Source organism: Xenopus laevis, chromosome 9_10L (genome assembly GCF_017654675.1).
Source record: "Xenopus laevis strain J_2021 chromosome 9_10L, Xenopus_laevis_v10.1, whole genome shotgun sequence".
Taxonomy (NCBI): domain Eukaryota; kingdom Metazoa; phylum Chordata; class Amphibia; order Anura; family Pipidae; genus Xenopus; species Xenopus laevis.
In genome coordinates, this window is record NC_054387.1 from 29,907,830 (window position 1) to 29,928,793 (window position 20,964).

A 20,964-nucleotide genomic window follows, 5' to 3' on the forward strand; every position below is an offset into this window, starting at 1 on the left:
TTAACTAATGAAGAATTATTATATTTATGTTCTGCAGCTCTCCAGCCTAGAGTTTGCCTAGCTATAGAGTTACAGCCTACCTCATAACATTACAGACCTGGGAACGTTTTCATTGCCAAGCTAGATGATATAACTGAATGAAAAATAAGGGGAGTGTTTTGAAAAATAAATAGAAAAATGGTAAACAGTAATATCACCCCAGTTTTCCTCTGGATTTTAGAATTATTCCAACTTATACCCTCACCTGAAAACTCTTTTTTGCACAGTGTAATTCAAATCAACTTTCCAATATACTGTACATTAACTACACATTTTTAAAGTTTTTTGCTATAATGACCCCTTTATGAGAGCAGGCCATTTGTTTCCTCGGGGCTACAAACTCAGATTAAAAGGGTGGTTCACCTTAATTAATATTTAGTATGTTATAGAATGGCCAATTCTAAGCAACTTTTCAATGGGGGTCACTGACACCATATAAAAACAAATGCTCTATAAGGCTACAAATGTATTGTTATTGCTACTTTTTATTACTCATATTTCTATGCAGGGCCTCTCCTATACATATTCCAGTCTCTTAGTCAAATCAATGCATGGTTGCTAGGGTGATTTGGACCCTAGCAACCAGATTTCTGAAATTGGAACATGGAGAGTTGTTGAATAAAAAGCTAAAAAACCACGTATATTAACAAATGTAAACCAATTGCAAATTGTCTTAGAAATCACTCTCTACTTAAAGGAAAACTATACCCCCCAAACAATGTAGGTCTCTATTAAAAGATACTGAGTAAAACATCTCATGTGTAAAACCCTGCTTCATGTAAATGAACCATTATCATAATAATATACTTTTTTAGTAGTATGTGCCATTGGGTAATCATAAATAGAAAATTGCCATTTTAAAAAATAAGGGCCGCCCCCTGAGATCGTAAGATTCACTGTGCACACATACAAACCACATGTAAGGTCACATGAGCCAATTAACAGACAGAGTTCTGCCTTTTGCTTCCTCACTTCTTCCTGTTACAGTTAGTGTTGTAGTATTTCTGGTCAGGTGATCTCTGAGGCAGCACAGATAGAGTCACGAAATGGTGGTTCAAGGCAAGAGATGTAAAAGGGCAATATTTATGTGAATATATATTCCAGTTTGGTAAGATTCTTTAATATGTCATTCGATTTGATATAAACTATCTGTTGCTTAAGTGTTCATTTTGGGGGTATAGTTTTCCTTTAAGCAGGTGTAACTAATGTGATGGCTTTATATAACAATCATTCAATCGTATGATTTGTATAGGGAAAAGAAGTCAAGAAAATAAATATATATATATATTTTTTTTTTTCCCCAGCCTACCCTAAGGCCTTTCTCAAAGTACCAATTAGCTCTGAACATGCTTTAAGTCTTCATACTGGCGGGGAAAAAAAACAGCAGCAATAACAATGACATTTGATCATCGTCAAAAACGAGCGACTATCAATTAAACATATCTCCTTAAAATCCTCATACAATCCGTATAATTTAAGTGCCCCATGAATTATTTATGAATTGTTCAAGTGTTTTTTTTTAGTATATTTACTAAAAAAAAACCCACTTGAACAATTCATAAATAATTATACACATGCTGTAGTAACAACAATAGTTAAAAACAAGACAAAATATAACATCCTCTTATATAATCAATGACAGGAATGAACTATGTTACCGGTGTTACTAATGTATCATTCATTGAGAATGTTTTTAAGGTCTAACTTGGAGAAATATACCTCACGGTCATTACATTTTTTACTTGCTTATGCGTCTTCCTTGTTCACTGATACGGCAAGGAAATTTCCCTTTCAACTTCTTTTACTTCACTTTAGTTCTACCACTGCACCTAACCAAACTTAGAGTTCATATGTCCTTAAACTCTTTGCGGCTCTCTGTCAATCTCCATATCTTTATACTGCCATTCATGTGCTGTTTACTTTATGTGCCCCAGGAATCCATCCAGCATCCATGTTAATATACAATCCTGCCTAACTTTCTGATACACATTAGTGAACATAATCATATGCTCATGAGCTCAATAATCCATGCATATATATATATATATATATATGTATAGTTGGTCTAATCGAATTTCTTTCACTCAGTGTTTTTAGTTACTCTTTTTGATGATGATCAAGCGCCAACGTTATTGCTGCTGTTCCTGTCAGGTATTGCTGGGATTCGAGCTGGGGACCTTTGGGTTTCTGGCTCGATACCTTAACCATTTGGCCAGGTGAGCAGTTTGTAGGGTTGCTCACTATGTGTAACCTGGCCTCTGCAGTCCCAGCCCAGCTGCCGCCTGATTGGCCTCTCCAGCCCCAGCTCAGCTGCAGCCTGTTTGGCATCTACAGCCCCAACCCAGCTGCTGCCTAGTTTAATCAGCCAATCAGGGCTGACTCTTACCTATTTAAGGGCAGCACTTAGACCACTCCTGGCCAGAGCATTGCATGGTTTTTCCTAGTACTGCAGCAGTGCCCCTAACTAGGTAGTTCTAGCTCTTGCCCCTTTTCCCTTATTCCTCCTTGCCTTTGTCTGCCTGTCCTTGTCTTGTCTTGCTTTACCTTATCTTACCTTCCCAGCCTAGACCTTGATCCGACCCTGCCTTGCTTGTTCCTGATTTCTGCTTCCTGTTCCACCTTGTATCTTGCCCTGACTTCACCTTGTACTGACCTTGTCTCGCCTGATTCTGGCTTTCTGACCCTGCCTTGTACCTTGCCTCCCTCTTGCTATCTTGCTCCAGTCCTCTCTTGCTATCCACTCTAGTCTCCTTCTGCTCATGTCTTGCTATCCGCTCCAGTCCTGTCTTGCTATCCGCTCCAGGATCCCTCTGCACTCTACCCACAGTTTGATCTGATCTACGCCCGCACCGTCCTGTCCCATCCAGTCTGTTCCTGTTCCACTCCTGCCCCGTCCAGCCTGTTCCTGTTGAGTCGTCGCCCTCTTCTTCCTGCCTAGTCCAGTCCAGTCCTGATCTTCGCCCTCTCCGTCCTGTTCTGCACCTGATCCAGACTGACTCTTCACCCTCATCAACCTGTTCCTGCATTCCCTTCAAGTGTTCCCTAGGCACATACAGCTCCTGCCTCAAGGACTCGCCCTTTCAGTCTCCCCCTACCTAATCCTTGACAGTTCCCCCCGCCAGTATGTAGATGTAAAGCATGTTCACAGCAAATTGGTACTTTGAGAAAAGCATTAGGGTAGGCCGAAACCTTAGTCCGACTCTGTAGCTTTTTATTTAGTAAAGGTTTTTTCTACTTTTAAGACCTGCGAGTGCGGATCTTTTTGGATGGATATGGATTTACTCCCAAATACTTTCTTTATACGAAAAATTTCCTAGTACACAGAATGAATGTCTCTCATGGTAATAAGTATTTGTGACCATATACACTGATAAAATTATACAAAAGATTTATTTCTATATAAGATTGAGAACAAAATCTGTTTTGAGCACAAATTGATATCATTATATTACAAAAACTAAAATGTGCAGAATGGAGTTTGAAATATAATGATATCCATACAATTTTAACAAGCAAATATGTCTCACAAATGTATAACATTGTGAGACACAGTTGTAACAGACACAGTTTTTTAGTAACTTTACACATTACTGTGTCTGTTACATGGATGTTATACATTTGCTTGATAAAGGGCCATTGTTTGGCTTGAAACGTTGTAACTGTCCTGATCATTAAGCCTAAGTAAAGCAAAATAAAGGCTTTTTAAACAGATATTCCTGTTGGTGCTATCTGCTACAGTGTTTGTGGTTATACATTTGTGAGTCATATTGCTTGTTAAAATTGTAACAAAGCAGCTGGGGTAGTTATAGATGGGCGATATGTTTCTCCCAGGGTGTTATATAATACAACACCCTGGAACATGGAATAATTAATACAGATCAAAGCTGCAAGGTAATTGTTGCAGCTAAAGTACCTGACTGACCCTGGGAGGGAGGACCCCTTCCGAGAGAGAGAGAGCAGGAACTGCACTGCACAGGGAAGGTACTGATTACCAGTGATTGTGTAATATATATTGGTTCTTTTGTTAAGTTGGTTTTGGGGAAGCCTGTAGTTAGGCTGCCAACTGTGTTCAGCTAGCGCTCTGGTGAAAGGGTTTATTTCACCTTGTTTTCATTTCTTTGTGTGCTTGTTACCAAAGACTGTGTAACAGAATAAACTGCAGGCATTTGCCTTTAAGAAGAGCGACTTCTGTGACTGCTTTGTTTACCCTAAAGGACTGTGGAAAGCGGCCCCAAGACACACAGGTACCCCTACAGGTCTAGTTGTCACAAACTGTGCAGAATGGAGTTTGTAATACAGGTATGGGATCCATTAACCGGAAACACTTTATCCAGAAAGCTCCGAATTATGGAATGTCCATCTCCCATAGACTCAATTTTAGCCAAATAATCCAAATATTTATAAAATGATTTCCTTTTTTCTCTTTAATAATAAAACAGTAGCTTTTACTTAAACCAAACTAAGACACAATTACATCCTTATTGGAAGCAAAAGCAGCCCATTAGGTATATTTAATGTTTACATGATTTTCTAGTAGACTTAAGGTATGAAAAATCGGTACAAAATAAATACTTTCAGCTGTCAGTTTAAGGTCACACATCATGTTTCTCTACTGGTAAGGAGAAACCCCCAATTCTTCCCACATACTCCCACCCTTGTGTTTGTGTGTGTGTAGTTACCTGCATGAATGGGATTTTCTTGCTGAAATCAGCCCTATATGCACAGAGACAGGTAGATTCCATTCCACAACAAAACACCAGTAATTTTCATGTTTTTTTCCTTAAATGCTAGCTGATTCAAGACAACTGTCAAAGTGTCCCATGTGGCATTAGCCTCATGTTTTCACTAGACACATCAGCAGGCAGGGGTGTAACTTCAGAGCCCCCCCCACAAAATGTTGCTTGCCAGGCCCCCTCTGCACCAGTGGCATAACTAGACACCTAGGGGTCCTGGTGCGAAAATTTGCAACTGCCCCCCTCAAGGATGGCGCGGTGGCATTTCCATATATAAATACCCCAAAACGAATAGAAAGATGGCGCAATGGCAATTCCATGTATAAATACCCCAAAACTAATAGCAGGATGGCACAGTTGCAATTCCATGTATAAATACCCCAAAACTAATAGAATGATGGAATAGTGCAATTCTATGTATAAATACGCCAAAACTAATAGAAGGATGGCGCGGTGCAATTCCATGTATAAATACCCCAAAACTAATAGACGGATGGCACAGTGCAAAACGAATGGACACTTTCCCTCCCTGGACACGGGCCCCATCGGGGCAGGGGCCCTGTACCCCTGGTAGTTACGCCACTGATCTGCACCGGGCTAGTGACCTGCGATCCCCCTGGTACACATTCTCAGACATCACCCATGATCCCCCGCCGCACACACTAATGAGGAAGCAGACCCCAGCCAGCCAAGCCCCCGTAGAACCAGGGCTGCTTCCTCAGTAGTTATACCACTGTCCACAGGAAAAAGAACAACGGTGATTTTACTATGGGCTGTGGAACATGCTGCAGTTTGCTGCAGTGGGAAGGTCCACAAGGCCTATAGCACAGTGCTGTCCAACTTCTATGGTACCGAGGGCCGGAATTTTTCTAATCTACATGGTGGAGGGCCGATAACGGAAGCCAGTGTTAGCCACTCCCTGTTTTTAGACCACACCCCCTGTAAACCACACCCATGTGACCGCAAGACCATGTCCACATTAATAGCACACCAAAAAATCAATTGATTGGTGCTCACTGCAGGGATCAGGCGGAACTAGGGGTAGGCAGAGTAGGCGGCTGTCTAGGTGTCACGAGCGCCGCCCGGAGCAGGTCCAAGAGCTCCGGGCGGCGCGTCCTCTCCTGCCGGCGTCGCTCCCAAGATGGCGGCGCCCATGGCCGCCACGTGGGTAAGCGGCGCCGGCGCGATGACGTCAGTGCGCCGACGTCGGCGCAAGGACGTCAATGACGTCACTAAGGCGCCAAATTCAAATAAAAAGCCTGTTTAGACGCCAGAATGGCGCCCAAGTATAGGATTACCTTCCCTAAAGTGTATCCTGGGTTTCCTGTGTACCTTATTGCCAAATCTTGTTCCTGATCTGTTTCCTGACCCCTTTGCCTGGACTTTGGACCTTGTTGTATTCTGCCTGCCTGTGAACTCTTGCCTGATCCTGACTATTCTTCGTTTAACCCTTTGGACACCGCGACCTTGTTCCCTCAAGAGGGCTTCCTCCTTGATCCTGACAACCTCCCTGGAGGGAGCTCCCGGCTCCCTGACATTATACTTGGGCCATGGATCCTTCTGAGGAAGCCACACCTCATGTCGGACGAGCGCTCCGCGGACTGGCATCCCGCATGGAGGACTACGAAAACCAGCAGGTTCGCATTGGGCAAGCACTCGATGTCCTGCTGGCTCAAGTGCCTTCTGCGTCCTCCACTGCTCCACCTACTGGGGACCCCCCCATGGCGGCAGCCCCCACGAACACAAGCTACCCGACAGGTGAGCCTCGCATTCCACCTCCCCCTCGTTTCAGTGGGGACCCACAAGCCTGCAGGGGATTTGCCACGCAATGCCAAATTCAATTTGAGTTCCAACCCACACAGTTTCCTAGCGAGCGTTCCAAGGTGGGGTATGTGATGTCTCGATTGGAAGGCAAGCCACTAGAGTGGGCCACGTCTCTTTGGGAGAAGAATTCCCCGCTGACTTTTGATGTTAAAGACTTTCTCCAGGCTTTTCGTATAGTTTTTGATGCTCCAGGTCGGGTTACGAACGCCCCTGCCCGTCTCTTGCAGCTCCGGCAAGGAAGCCGCAGTGTCAATGAGTATGCTATAGACTTCCGAACACTGATGGCGGAGACTTCCTGGTGTGATGACGCTTACAAGGCCGTATACTACCAAGGCCTATCCATCCGCATCAAAGATGATCTCGTCTCCAGAGAGACTCCTGACACCCTGGAAGGGTTGATCGCTCTATCCATTAAGGTGGACACTCGTCTCAGGGAGCACCAGGTGGAGAGAGAGCGCAGTAGACGATTTTCTCCCATGTTGGCCCCTCGCTTTCAAAGGCCGATTCTGCAAACACCCGCTGTTCCTGTGACCCATGTGTCGACGTCTCCCTTGGAGGAACCCATGCAAGTAGGAAAGACTCGCCTCTCCGAGCAGGAAAGACTCCGAAGACGTATGGCAGGTCTCTGTTTATACTGTGGTGGGCATTCCCATTTTGCCAACGCCTGTCCTGCCAAAGCCAAGAGTTTTGTACCCCGAGGTATGTCTCAGGTTTCTCATGTAGGGGGCATCACTCGAGGTTCTCTGGAGAAGTATCAAGAAAATTCACGCAGGCTTCTTCTTCCTTTGCAGATTCACCTGGCAAGTAAGTCTATCTTCGAAAGGGCCTTCCTCGACTCCGGAGCGGATGGCAATTTCATGGATGCCTTTTTTGCCGAACGCATGAAGATTCCTCTGCTTCCATTGTCTTCTCCCCTGCGAATTACTGCCATAGATGACAAACCCCTGGAGTTTGAATTCGTCACAAAGTTCACGGCGGAACTATCTGTACAAGTTGGGGCGCTGCATCAAGAAAAACTTTCATTCTTCATCATCCCCTGTCCTTCTACTCCAGTGATATTGGGTCTTCCATGGTTACGTCTGCATAACCCCACCATAGACTGGTCCACTGGGCAGATCTCTCGTTGGAGTTCATTTTGCCTGCAACATTGCCTTCCGCCAAAACCCCTCGAGAAGGTGAATGTCTCCTCTGCGGAATTAAAGACTTTGCCCTCCACTTACAAGGGATTTTCCGATGTATTTTGTAAAAAGTCTGCAGAGTTCCTTCCCCCACATCGCTCCTACGACTGTCCGGTTGAACTCCTGCCTGGAGCTATGCCCCCCAGAGGGCGCACCTACCCTCTCTCTCCTGCAGAGACTACCGCTATGAAGGAGTACATCCAAGAAAATCTCCAGCGGGGGTTTATCCGCCCTTCTACCTCTCCTGCAGGGGCTGGGTTCTTCTTCGTGGAGAAGAAGGACGGAGGCCTTCGGCCTTGTATAGACTATCGGGGTCTGAATAAGATCACCGTGAAAAACAGATACCCTCTGCCCCTGATTGCCGAGCTCTTTGACCAGCTGAAAGGGGCAAAGATTTTCTCCAAGTTGGATCTCCGGGGGGCCTACAACCTCATTCGCATCCGGGAGGGTGACGAATGGAAGACGGCATTCAACACTCGGGATGGGCACTATGAATATCTCGTTATGCCCTTCGGCCTATGCAATGCCCCTGCCGTCTTCCAGGAGTTTGTGAATGATGTGTTCCGAGATCTCCTAGGAAGGTTCGTAGTCGTATACTTGGACGACATCCTGATCTTTTCCAAGGACCTTGAAAGTCATCGCTCCCAGGTGAAGGAGGTACTCTCTCGTCTGAGGAAGAACTCTCTCTTCGCCAAGTTGGAGAAGTGTGTTTTCGAGGTATCCAAGATCCCCTTCCTAGGATACATTATCTCTCCTGAGGGATTGAGATGGACCCCGTGAAAGTGTCGGCCATCCAGGAGTGGCCTCTCCCACTGAGTACCAAAGCAATCCAGAGATTCATCGGATTTGCTAATTATTATCGACAGTTCATCCGGGGGTTCTCTTCCCGCATTGCACCTATCCTGGCCCTCATCCGAAAAGGGGGTAAACCCAGCCTGTGGCCTCCATCTGCCATAGAAGCCTTTCAGTCCTTGAAAGAGGCCTTCACGTCTGCTCCTGTTCTTCGACATCCCAATCCTGCACTACCCTTCTGCATCGAAGTTGATGCTTCTGAAGTCGGAGCCGGAGCTATCCTGTCTCAGAGACACTCCTCTGATGGAAAATTGCACCCCTGTGCGTTTTTCTCCAAGAAGTTCTCATCCGCAGAGCAGAACTATGATGTCGGAAATCGAGAACTCCTGGCAGTCAAGCTTGCCCTTGAAGAATGGCGTCACCTCCTGGAGGGTTCTGAAATTCCTGTCCAGATTTTCACTGATCACAAAAATCTGGAGTTCATACAGTCCCTCAAGAGGCTAAATCCCAGACAAGCCAGGTGGGCCCTTTTCTTTTCCCGATTTAACTTTGTTTTGACTTATCGCCCAGGTTCCAAAAATCTGAAGGCCGACGCCTTGTCTCGTAGCTTCACTCCGGTGGACCGTGACCCTGAGAGACAGGAACCAATCATTCCACCAGTCAAGATCATTGCCTCTCTGTATCCCCAATTTGCCGACCAGATTCTGGCTGGGCAGTCCTCGGCTCCTCAAGATACTCCGATTGGCATGGCTTTCGTCCCTCCAGAACTTCGCCTGGCCATCCTGCAACAAACCCACTGCTCCAGGCAAGCTGGACATCCTGGTCCGGCCAAGACCCTTGAACTTTTGAGGCGCCTAGTCTGGTGGCCTGATATCCGCAAGGATGTAAAGGACTTTGTGGCTGCTTGTAATGTCTGCGCCACTTCTAAGCCTAGCCATTCCCGCCCCAGTGGGTTGTTACAGCCTTTGCCGGTACCCTCTCGTCCATGGACACACCTCTCTATGGACTTTATTGTCGAACTTCCTCCCTCCGGTGGGAATACTGTGATCTGGGTTGTTATTGACCGCTTCTCCAAAATGGCCCATTTCACCCCTCTGAAGAAGTTGCCCTCTGCGGTGGAGTTGTCCCAGCTATTTATCCAGTACATCTTCCGCCTGCATGGTTTCCCGGTGGAGATCGTCTCCGATAGAGGCACCCAGTTTACTGCCAAATTCTGGCGTTCCCTATGCAAAGACCTGGGAATTGTTCTTCAGTTTTCATCTGCATACCATCCGCAGACGAATGGGGCAGCTGAACGTGTCAACCAAGCCCTGGAACAGTTCCTGAGGAACCACGTATCCCTCTGCCAGGATGACTGGTCTGATCTCCTCCCATGGGCGGAATTCGCTCATAATAATGCTTGTCATTCCTCTACAGGGAGGTCTCCGTTCATGTCGGTGTATGGTCTGCATCCTCAAGCTTTTCCCCAAGACTTTGTGCTATCTGATGTCCCGGCTGCTGACGACTCCGCAGCCCATATGTCTGCTATTTGGGCTGCTACCAAGTTGAACCTAGAGAAGAGCGCTCTTGTTCATAAGACTTTCGCGGATCGTCGTCGAAGATCCTCTCCTCCCTACAAGGTGGGTGATAATGTCTGGCTCTCTTCCAGGAATATCCGGTTGAAGATACCATCTCCCAAGTTGGGTCCAAAATTCTTGGGTCCATTTCCAATCTTGGAGATAATCAACCCTGTGGCTGTCAGACTCCAACTGCCACCAGAGATGAGAATCCCCAACGTGTTCCACGTGTCTCTGGTGAAACCCGCCATCACCAACCGGTTCTCTGGCGGTCAATCTCCTCCTCCTGCCATCTCTGTGGAGGGTCAACTCGAGTACGAGGTGGAGAGAATCCTAGACTCCAGGATCTCCAGAGGGTCTCTTCAGTACCTCATTCAGTGGAGGGGCTTTGGCCCTGAAGAATGCTCCTGGGAAGGTCACCGTGATGTTCACGCTCCTCGTCTGGTGAGGGAGTTCCACTCCAAATTTCCCCAGAAGCCAAATCCTGGTGGTCCGGAGGCCCCCCGTGAGGGGGGGGGTACTGTCACGAGCGCCGCCCGGAGCAGGTCCAAGAGCTCCGGGCGGCGCGTCCTCTCCTGCCGGCGTCGCTCCCAAGATGGCGGCGCCCATGGCCGCCACGTGGGTAAGCGGCGCCGGCGCGATGACGTCAGTGCGCCGACGTCGGCGCAAGGACGTCAATGACGTCACTAAGGCGCCAAATTCAAATAAAAAGCCTGTTTAGACGCCAGAATGGCGCCCAAGTATAGGATTACCTTCCCTAAAGTGTATCCTGGGTTTCCTGTGTACCTTATTGCCAAATCTTGTTCCTGATCTGTTTCCTGACCCCTTTGCCTGGACTTTGGACCTTGTTGTATTCTGCCTGCCTGTGAACTCTTGCCTGATCCTGACTATTCTTCGTTTAACCCTTTGGACACCGCGACCTTGTTCCCTCAAGAGGGCTTCCTCCTTGATCCTGACAACCTCCCTGGAGGGAGCTCCCGGCTCCCTGACACTAGGGCGCCATAATTGAGGGGCACACTTTTAAGGGGATTTTTTTTAGTTTTTCATCTCTTTCGTTTTTTTCAAGCGTTTATTTAATAATTTGTTTCAGTAATCATGGTCACCCAGTTGGGTGGAATCCATCTCCTTCACCTTCTCCCTCTTGCCGGCAAGTAATAGCTCCTGTATGCGCGATGTGCATACACGCGTCAATGATGTCACTGATGTGTTGGGAGGCAGAGAGCTGGTGGCCTGCTTGATGTGGCTCGCTCTCAGCCTTGCACAGTTGCACTGAACTGAAGACATTCTTTATATTACTGTAAAGTGTAAAGCTTCCTGCTGGCACAGCCAGGTACAGATTTGGGGCCCAAATGTTTGCTGTTGCTGCTGGGCGCTGGCACAGGTACATAAATACTTGGGGGCAATATAATGTGATCAGACTTATTTTTGGCTGCTGCTGGCACAGGTAAAGATTGGGGGCAATATGATGGCTGCAGGAGGGCTGTATGATGGATGGTTGCTGATCTTGCTTGCACAGGTACGGGCGGGGTGTATTATGAATGGCTTCTGGGCTTGCTGGTACAGGTATAGGGAGCAGTAATATAAATGAAAAAATGTTGTACACTTTCTTGATCTCTTTATTTAAAAACCATCATGATAAGGAGGGAAATGGTAATGCAGGACAGGGGGCACTGAGTGAAGCTCTTGCCTAGGGTGCCGAACTACCTTGTGTCTGCCCTGGCAAGGATGTCACTCATATGTGAAAATATAAGACAGATAGACAATTACAAGAGTCCTCTGCACTCAACCCATTATCAATATATTTAAGACAGAGACATTTTGTGCATACTGCTACTGAAAAATGCCTTACCCTTTAAACAAAACAGGGATTGTTTGTCCATATATTGCAATATATTTAAGCTGGCCAACTACGTCAAAGTCATCCCATATCTGGCCAGTCCTATGCTCAATTTTATCTGATTCATTAAGAATTCTATTGCTTCATTATACATTTTACAAAGGGACTAGGTTTTACCTGCAACTTACTAGCTGCTTTCAAAGTAAAACTCCCAAACTTGGCTGCCCTTTTATTAGACACCAGTGGAATCACCTGACTGGGAAGGGTGGGAGCTACAACATGGAGCTGGTCACTGCTCGTGTATAAACTATAACAAACAAGGGAAAAAATATAAGACATACCCATAAATCCATATGCCTCCTCCTCCCCTGTGTATAATACAGTACCCCAGCATATGATTAAACACCTTAGGGGCCCTAACAATAATTTTCAATTGTTAACAAACCCCCAGAACAAATACCAAAGTATGACACACACAGGGAGCATAGGGAAGGTGTGAACAGGTGAACAATGTGGGCAGTTTCAGTCTGGGGTCTCAGGTGTGAACAGTACAGAGGGATCACAGGTGTGACCAATATAGGGGATTACAGTGTGAATTTGAGGTTTAAACAATGCAGGGGCCAGTTAATCTCTGTAGTGATACCTTTTAAATTTTACATATGGTAAACAGACACAGCAGGCAGACTTTGATGTGGAGGGCCATATAATGGGGAGGGGGGCCGCGGGCCGCATGTGGGCAGCCAGTTGGACAGCCCTGCTCTAGCATTAGAACCATTAAACAGTATGGGAGGCAATCCAGGGCATGTAGTTGTGTTCTGACCATTGTCACAAGCCACAGCAATCAAAACACTGAGGAGCTTATTTATCATGTTGTGTAAAAAAAAATGATGTTCCAATTTGCCACACATTGGCAGGCATCACTGCATAAAAAACTGTTTACTGATTTTCACTGACCCTGTACCTCTGCATACAAATCCGGCGTAACTGTAAGCAGCCACTTGAAAATGCTACGGTAAAATAAAGTGATCATCCATCAAAGCTTTTTACACGTTTGCCACATGCATTTTTGGTGTTTGAACGGCACCCACACCTTGATGTATTCTCCATTTACACAGTTTTTTTTACACTGCAGCGAGATTCATTTTACACAGTATAATAAATAGGCCCATACGTGTCCTGAAGCCCTAACAGTTGGCTTACACATGAAATCATAAAACGACAGGTAACAGGGACCAACTGTATGTTACAAAGCCTATACCCTGGGAGGCTAAGGGGCATATTTATTATGCTGTATATTTGCCAAATAAATGGTGTAAAAAGCTGCATAAAATAAATGGAAAATCAAGCTGTGTGTTATTTTACGCCACGTGAACACCATATTTTTTTAAATTATATTTTACTCTGCTTCAGACCTTTGTAAGTGAGTTCCGGTGGAGTTGCGCAAAGAAAAATTGTGTATAGTGAATAGTAATGCAGTTATTGGGAAATAGAACGAGTTGATTTGGGGCTTTTGCTTGTAGTGGTTTTTCTTCACCTACCATCCACATGCCTGAATTCTCAATTGACCTTTAAAAATCACCAGAATGCTCCAGTGTGTGTATTTAGGAGAGAATCACTGGACAAGTGCCTGTAGCAGGGATTTTAAATGATAATTACTGGACAATGAATGAAGATTTGTAACATTTAATCGTAGGGAAAGCTTAGGTCTAAAGGGCCCATTATACCCTCAAGCAATAATTATGGCAGGGGAATAAGGCGTTTGTAAACAGCCTGCCAGTGACATAATGTTTGGGTATGGATAAAATTCAAGCTCAGCCAATAACACCTTTATTGTACAAAATAAATACTTTCAGCTGTCAGGCTAAAGTTACACATCAGGTTTCTCTACTAGTGGAGAGAAGACCCCAATACTGCCCACATACTCCCGCCCCATGTGTTTGTAGTACCATTCATGAACGGGTAAATACTGTACCAAAAAAAAAACATTCTGCAAATGTGCTAAGACACTCCAAAACCTTATGTAATGTTTTTATCTCTTATACAGGTGAGAGAAGTCAATTCAACAATCCTGTGAGATCTGCTCATTCGAGCAGAGGGGATCTTTGTCTAGTTTGGTGACACCAGGGCAGATCAGACTGATTCAACTGTTGTCCATGGGCCATTGGATTGGATCATACAGCGGCCTACACAGATACATTGAACTGCCACCTCTTCATGCTCATACAGTCCTCCGAGGGGATTTTCAAACCTGTATTTGGCATATATGGGACACACAGGCCCTCCTGAGGGATTTATACATGAGCAGATAAGCTGCTGACTTGGCCACATCATGTATCACCAGCTTAAAACTCTCATTTATTTGTTTCAAGGGAAATGTTTGTAAAAAGAAAAATAGATATTCCCAAAATATATACATTACATCTGGATGTTCAGTTGCAAGGGAACTCAATAAGCAAGTCCCACTAATAAATCCTTTTGAGTGGAACCAGTAATATCCATGACAGCCTGTTTGAGGACAATAACACCCCATGCAGTATGGTCCATGAGTATTCAGTTTGATGAGATGAGAGATCAAGAATCCAGCTGGTCTGTACAAAGCCCTGATTTAACCCAAGTGGGCACCTATAAAATGAATCAGGGTGCTGACCGAGAGCCAGGGCTGATCCCCCAAAATATGTGATCGCCATCTTGTGGCTGAATGGAAGCAAATCCCACCAGCAGTGTTCCAACATCTAGTGGAAATCTTCCCAGAAGAGAAGAGGCTGTTTTAGCAGCAAAGGGAGGACAACTTCATATTAACACCATTAAGGGCTCATTTATGAACACAAGCACTAAACTGTGCACATGCTAATTCCAACAAACACATACTCAAATACTTTTATCTAATTTGCCTAGGAACTCTGTCTCCTCCCACTGCAATAAAGTGTTATATATTATTCATATTTATACACTTGTTTTTTATTGCAACATATACCTTTTCAACTGACGCATTTATTTTGTGAATTGTTTATAATTGTGTCTTTGCGCACTGGTTTCTTCTGTTATTATATTTGGAATCCTTAGACATTGCATCTTTCTACAGGAGCCAATATAACACAAGCTTGTAACTATTAGTTATGATACTCAGGGATCTTGTACCATAATAAATGTCTCAGGGCTCGGTATTGTGGCCACTTTTTTTTAACTTGTTTATTAATGACTTAGGGGAGGGTGTTGTAAGTAATGTATCAGTGTTTGCAGATGACACAAAACTATCCAGCCCAATTAATTCCATCCAAGATGTGGCATCCTTGCAACAGGATCTTGACAAACTGGCAATCTGGGCAGCTAAGTGGCAAATGAGATTCAATGTTGATAAATGTAAAGTCATGCACCTGGGATGTAAAATTATCCAAGCCACTTATACCCTTAATGGGACTGCACTAGGCAAATCCATTATGGAAAAGGACCTTGGAGTCCTTGTAGATGATAAACTTGGCTGTAGCAAGCAATGCCAGTCAGCAGCATCAAGGGCAAATAAGGTCTTGAGCTGTATTAAAAGGGGCATTGATTCACTGCAGGAAGCAGTGATTCTTCCACTTTATAGAGCACTGGAAAGGCCCCATCTAGAATATGCCATACAGTTTTGGTCTCCATCACTCAAACAGGACATTATTGTATTAGAGAGGGTACAGAGAAGGGCAACTAAGCTGGTAAAAGGTATGGAAAATCTTAGCTATGAGGAAAGACTGGCCAAATTGGGAGTGTTCACACTGAAGAAGAGGCGCTTAAGGGGTGATATGATAACTATTAGGGATGTAGCGAACGTCGGAAAAAAAGTTCGCGAACATATTCGCGAACTTGCGCAAAAATGCGAGCGGTTCGCGAACGGTTCGCGAACCCCATAGACTTCAATGGGAAGGCGAACTTTAACATCTAGAAAAGACATTTCTGGCCAGAAAAATGATTTTAAAGTTGTTTAAAGGGTGCAACGACCTGGACAGTGGCATGCCAGAGGGGGATCAAGGGCAAAAATGTATCTGAAAAATCTGCCTGTGTGTGCTTGGAAGAGATAGTGTAGGGGGAGAGCTGTTAGTGATTTCAGGGACAGATGATAGTAAGTTTGCTGGCTAGTAATCTGCTTGATACTGCTCTGTATTGGAGGGACAGAAGTCTGCAGGGATTTGAGGGACATTTTAGCTTAGGTAGCTTTGCTGGCTAGTAATCTACTGTTCTCTTTAAACAACTGCCATACGTTGACCTTGTAGGCATTGTTTGCCCAGTTTTTTTGGACGCAGCCACTGAAGCACAGTTGCCAGAAAAAATATGCCATATAAATGCTGAAAATAGTCATTTTTCGCCATACGTTGACCTTGTAGACATTGTTTGCCCAGTTTTTTGGACGCAGCCACTGAAGCACAGTTGCCAGAAAAAATATGCCATATAAATGCTGAAAATAGTAATTTTTCGCCATACGTTGACCTTGTAGACATTGTTTGCCCAGTTTTTTTGGTTGCAGCCACTGAAGCACAGTTGCCAGAAAAAATATGCCACATAAATGCTGAAAATAGTCATTTTTTGCCATATACGTTGAGTCAACGTATGGCAAAAAATGACTATTTCAGCATTTATATGGCATATTTTTTCTGGCCTCTGTGCTTCAGTGGCTGTGGCCAAAAAAACTGGGCAAACAATGCCTACAAGGCCAACGTATACACTACTACAGCGGTGGATACGGATTACGTAAAATATATTATGGCTGCTTGAAAAAAGTGACTCCGGTGTTTTTTCTGGAGACGGTAATATTATGGATATTTAGACAGAATGTGAACAAGGTCACACAGCTCGATGGCGGGTTGAAGAAAACACTGTGCAAATAATGCCTACAGGGCAAATAATGCCTAAAAGGTCAACTTATACACTACTACAGCGGTAGTAAAATAAAAAAAAGTAAAATAAAAAAAAAATGAATATTAAAAAAAAAAAATTAAAGTTGGTGCTGCTGAACTACTAGGAGCAGCAGATTAGCACACCAGTCCCACTCCCCAACACTGCTAGACTAATAGCACTGGGCTCTTATAGTAGTAGTAGTAGTAGTAGTAAAACAACAAAAAAATAAATAAAAGCAGTCCTTACAAGGACTACTGTTATTGCAGCAGTCAGCAGATGAGATCAGAAGCAGGACAGCTGCCCACTGCAGCTACATACAGAGCACTGCAGTAGAAGGTAGATTACTAGCCAGCAAAGCTACCTAAGCTTAAATGTCCCTCAAACCCCTGCAGACTTCTGTCCCTCCAATAACAGAGCAGTATCAAAACGATTACTAGCCAGCAAACTTTCAACTGTCCCTGAAATCACTAACAGGCAGCAGCTCTCTCCCTACACTATCTCTTCAGCACACACAGGCAGAGTGAAAAAAACGCTGCAGGGCTTCGGTTTTTATAGGGAAGGGGAGTGGGTCCAGGGGAGAGCTTCCTGATTGGCTGCCATGTACCTGCTGGTCTGGGGTGAGAGGGCAAAAAAAAGCGCCAACAATGGCGAACCCAAAATGGCGAACGTCGCGCGACGTTCGCGAACTTCCGGCGAGCGCGAACACCCGATGTTCGCGCGAACAAGTTCGCCGGCGAACAGTTCGCGACATCTCTAATAACTATGTATAAATATATAAGAGGATCATATAATAATCTCTCTAATGCTTTATTTACCAGTAGGTCTTTCCAGCTGAGATGAGGTCACCCATTCTGATTAGAATAAAAGAGGTTCCGCCTAAATATTCAGAAGGGGTTTTTTAAAATGAGAGCTGTGAAGAAGTGGAATTCTCTTCCTGAATCAGTGGTACAGGGTGATACATTAGATAGCTTTAAGAAGGGGTTGTATGTCTTTTTAGCAAGTGAGGGAATACAGGGTTATGGGAAATAGCTCATAGTACAAGTTGATCCAGGGACTAGTCCAATTGCCATTTTGGAGTGAGGAATTATTTTTTTCCCCCTCTGAGGCTAAGGGGTTTTTGACTTCCTCTGGATCAACTGGCAGGAAGATTTAAAAAAAAAAAAGTCAAAAGGTTAAACTTGATGGACGTGTGTCTCTTTTCAACCTAACTTATTATGTTACTATGTCTAGCAAGAGCAATGTCCCCAGATGGCCAGAAATATGGGAAATTCTGATGAGCATTGGGCCCTGAGCTACATGAATGAGAACAGAGGTCAGCACCAAGGTGGAGTCTTGCGCAAGATATGCAAAAGGATTGTTAGCTCTTGTGTGCAATGTAGAATATCCATCAGAGAGGTACATAGGGTACAACACAAGCATCCAGGCTACATGGAGCAGCAACACCTCCCCTGTCTGTACCACCTGGATATACAATGTCCTGCCAACTCATGTCAACTGCCCACACTTTCTCCGCTCCTGCTGCTCCCACTCAACTCTCCTACAGCAGCCCCCAGCCAACTTTCTTTCCTCACACCTGCTGTAACCTTCAAATAACGGGGGTTAATCCCACCAACAGGCTCACTGAGCTGATACTGAGCAGAAGCACCATGTGAAATCATTGGCCATTATAAACAGCAAGAAGTCTTCTTTCTTATTGGGAATGGACATGACAGATTAATGAGTGGCTTGTGGGGGGACCGGATGGGAGAACAGAGGCCCAGTGGTGGGCTTTTTATTGAAAATGGAAAGAAATATATTCCCCTATGGATTAAATAAAGAGGGATTGAAGGTAACAAGTGTGGGGTGGGCCTCAGTAACATATTCTTTTGTCACACAACTGATATTTTACTGTACCAGCTAATAAAATCCATATCTTCATCTGTGTCTGAGTCTGAGGTGTATATTTCCATTCCGAAGCAAATGCACCCGCACCCAAAGGCATATCTCCCAACATTTTGGAAATAGAAAGTGGACAAAAAGATTTGCCACACGGAGCACAGGGAAAATTTTCTGACAATGCCCATTTTGTGGCCACACCCCATAATTACCACGTTCATTTTACAAAATTTGGCAGGTTATGCAAGCTTGAACACATTCCTGTGGTTTTTATGTGTTAAAGGTGAAAATGCAGCATGTTGTGTCTAAAAAAAACTACAATGAAACACAAATGGAGTAAAACACAACTGTGAACTCTCATGAGTACAATCTATCAGCATAGAATTGAACCTAATGTATTTAGGTGCGTTTAATATAAACATAATAAAAATGTTGGCCTCAAGCATGGATTTGTGCTAGCTCACTCACCATCAAATACAATGTACTATTTTATTACAGAGGTAAAGGAATTGTTTGCTTAAAGGGGTAGTTTACCTTTCAATTAACTTTCAATACATTTTTTCAACTTTTTTTTTCAGTTAACGTTTAGATATTCCGAGACAATTTGCAATTGGTTGTCATTTTTATATGTGTGTTTTTTTGCTTTTTAGTCACAGCTCTCCAGTTTGTAATTTCCACAATCTGGTTGCTAGGGTCCAAATTACACAAAATGCAACCATGCATTGGCTTGAATACAAATGTGTAATATGAATAGGAGAGGTCTGAATAGAAAAAAATGTATATAAAATAGCAATAAAAATGCATTTATAGCATTAAAGAGCATTTGTTTTTTAGATGGGGTCAGTGACCCCCAGAGCTGGAAAAGAGTCAGAATTAGAAGCAAAATAACTAACAAACTTTAAGAAAGAAAATGAAAGTTAATTAATAGGTTACTTACAATTAATAAATAGAGGCAGGGTCCCAGCTCCTCCACGCCTTTGACAAAGCTCGCAAGTTGCGAGTGAAATGCGAGTCAGGCGCAATTTCAGTTCTGGTTAGGCAGGGTGCCATACTTCGCAGACCACACAGCTCACGGGGTAATATTAACTTCAAGGATCAGGAGGGGGCTCTCTGCGGGTGAAGGGGTTGGTGATTGCTGCGGATCCGAGGTTTAGAGCGGGTTAGCGGTGCCTTAAGCAATTAGCTGCCGGTTGGCTAGGCAGGTACTTTAGTTATGGACAGTGGGTTTTTGGTACACTTTAATTTTGAGCATCAACTGAATCGCCGGATGGGAGGGGACTCTATGTGGGTGAAGGGGTGCTCATAGTGTAACTGAACTGGGTGACTCTATCTGGCTTGCCAATCATTACAGCATTTTTCCACAGTTTGCATCATAGCATATTTGGTCATTTGAGATTTGATCACACCTCAATTGTACATATAAAAGACCAACCCACTGCCTCTTGTTGGTCCGTCCCCCTGCTTTTTACCTTTATTTTAATTGAATTAATGCACACTGGACATTGGATTTTAATAATTCATTAAAAGTTATGTTTTATTAATTAATCACCCATGAGTTGTGATGGATGGGAGGGTGCAGTCACATGGGTCACTTCTTTTTCCTTTTTGTGCTATATACTTACAACTAGCCATACTAAAAGTTACCGAAAAGTTGAACCACCCCTTTTAAATGGTCTGTACAATCCCATATTTTGGAACTTTCTAGATAATGGGCCTCCTGTAATGCAAAATAACTCTTCTGGTCTTTATTCATTCTATTTTGTATAGCCTGTCTGGTGCTTCCTTTTGCCAAATGGGGTCCCTGGGAGGAGTAAATAAGTTTAGTAGGGATCAGGAAATAGTTTAAACTGAAACCATTTAGAGAAGATTGGGCTGAGCAGATCCTTTTATGAGATTAATTTACTTCTGTTTGAGGGATCATTAATTTGCACACCTGCATCTCTATAGGAACATGCTATTGGTGGGCTCAGTATTATTACTATTGTATACTGGCAGATGTAATGCCAGTTGGGCAACGATACGGATGGCGGCAGCAGCTTCAGCTTTTGTCAGTACATTATTAGGGCTGAAACTAGGGGTAGGTAGTAGAGGCATCTGCCTAGGATGTAACAATGTGGGGGTGCTGGGCAAGTGCCTGTTCAAGGTTCTTCTGGCTACTCCTAGTTCAATTCACTCCCTACCCTCCTCTGTCACTCTCCTCTCTGACGCTTTCCACTACCCCTTCTAGGATCTGTGCTGGCAGATCCTCTATAGATCCTCTA

General features: G+C 44.3%; 1 long non-coding RNA gene across 1 annotated transcript; it reads left to right on the forward strand.

Annotated features, from left to right (window-relative positions):
* Positions 1-3,941: 3,941 nt before the first annotated feature.
* Positions 3,942-15,121, forward strand: LOC108701008. The gene is made up of 2 exons (XR_001933085.2): positions 3,942-4,020; positions 14,004-15,121. It is a non-coding gene; the product is annotated as an uncharacterized LOC108701008 (long non-coding RNA).
* Positions 15,122-20,964: the final 5,843 nt, after the last annotated feature.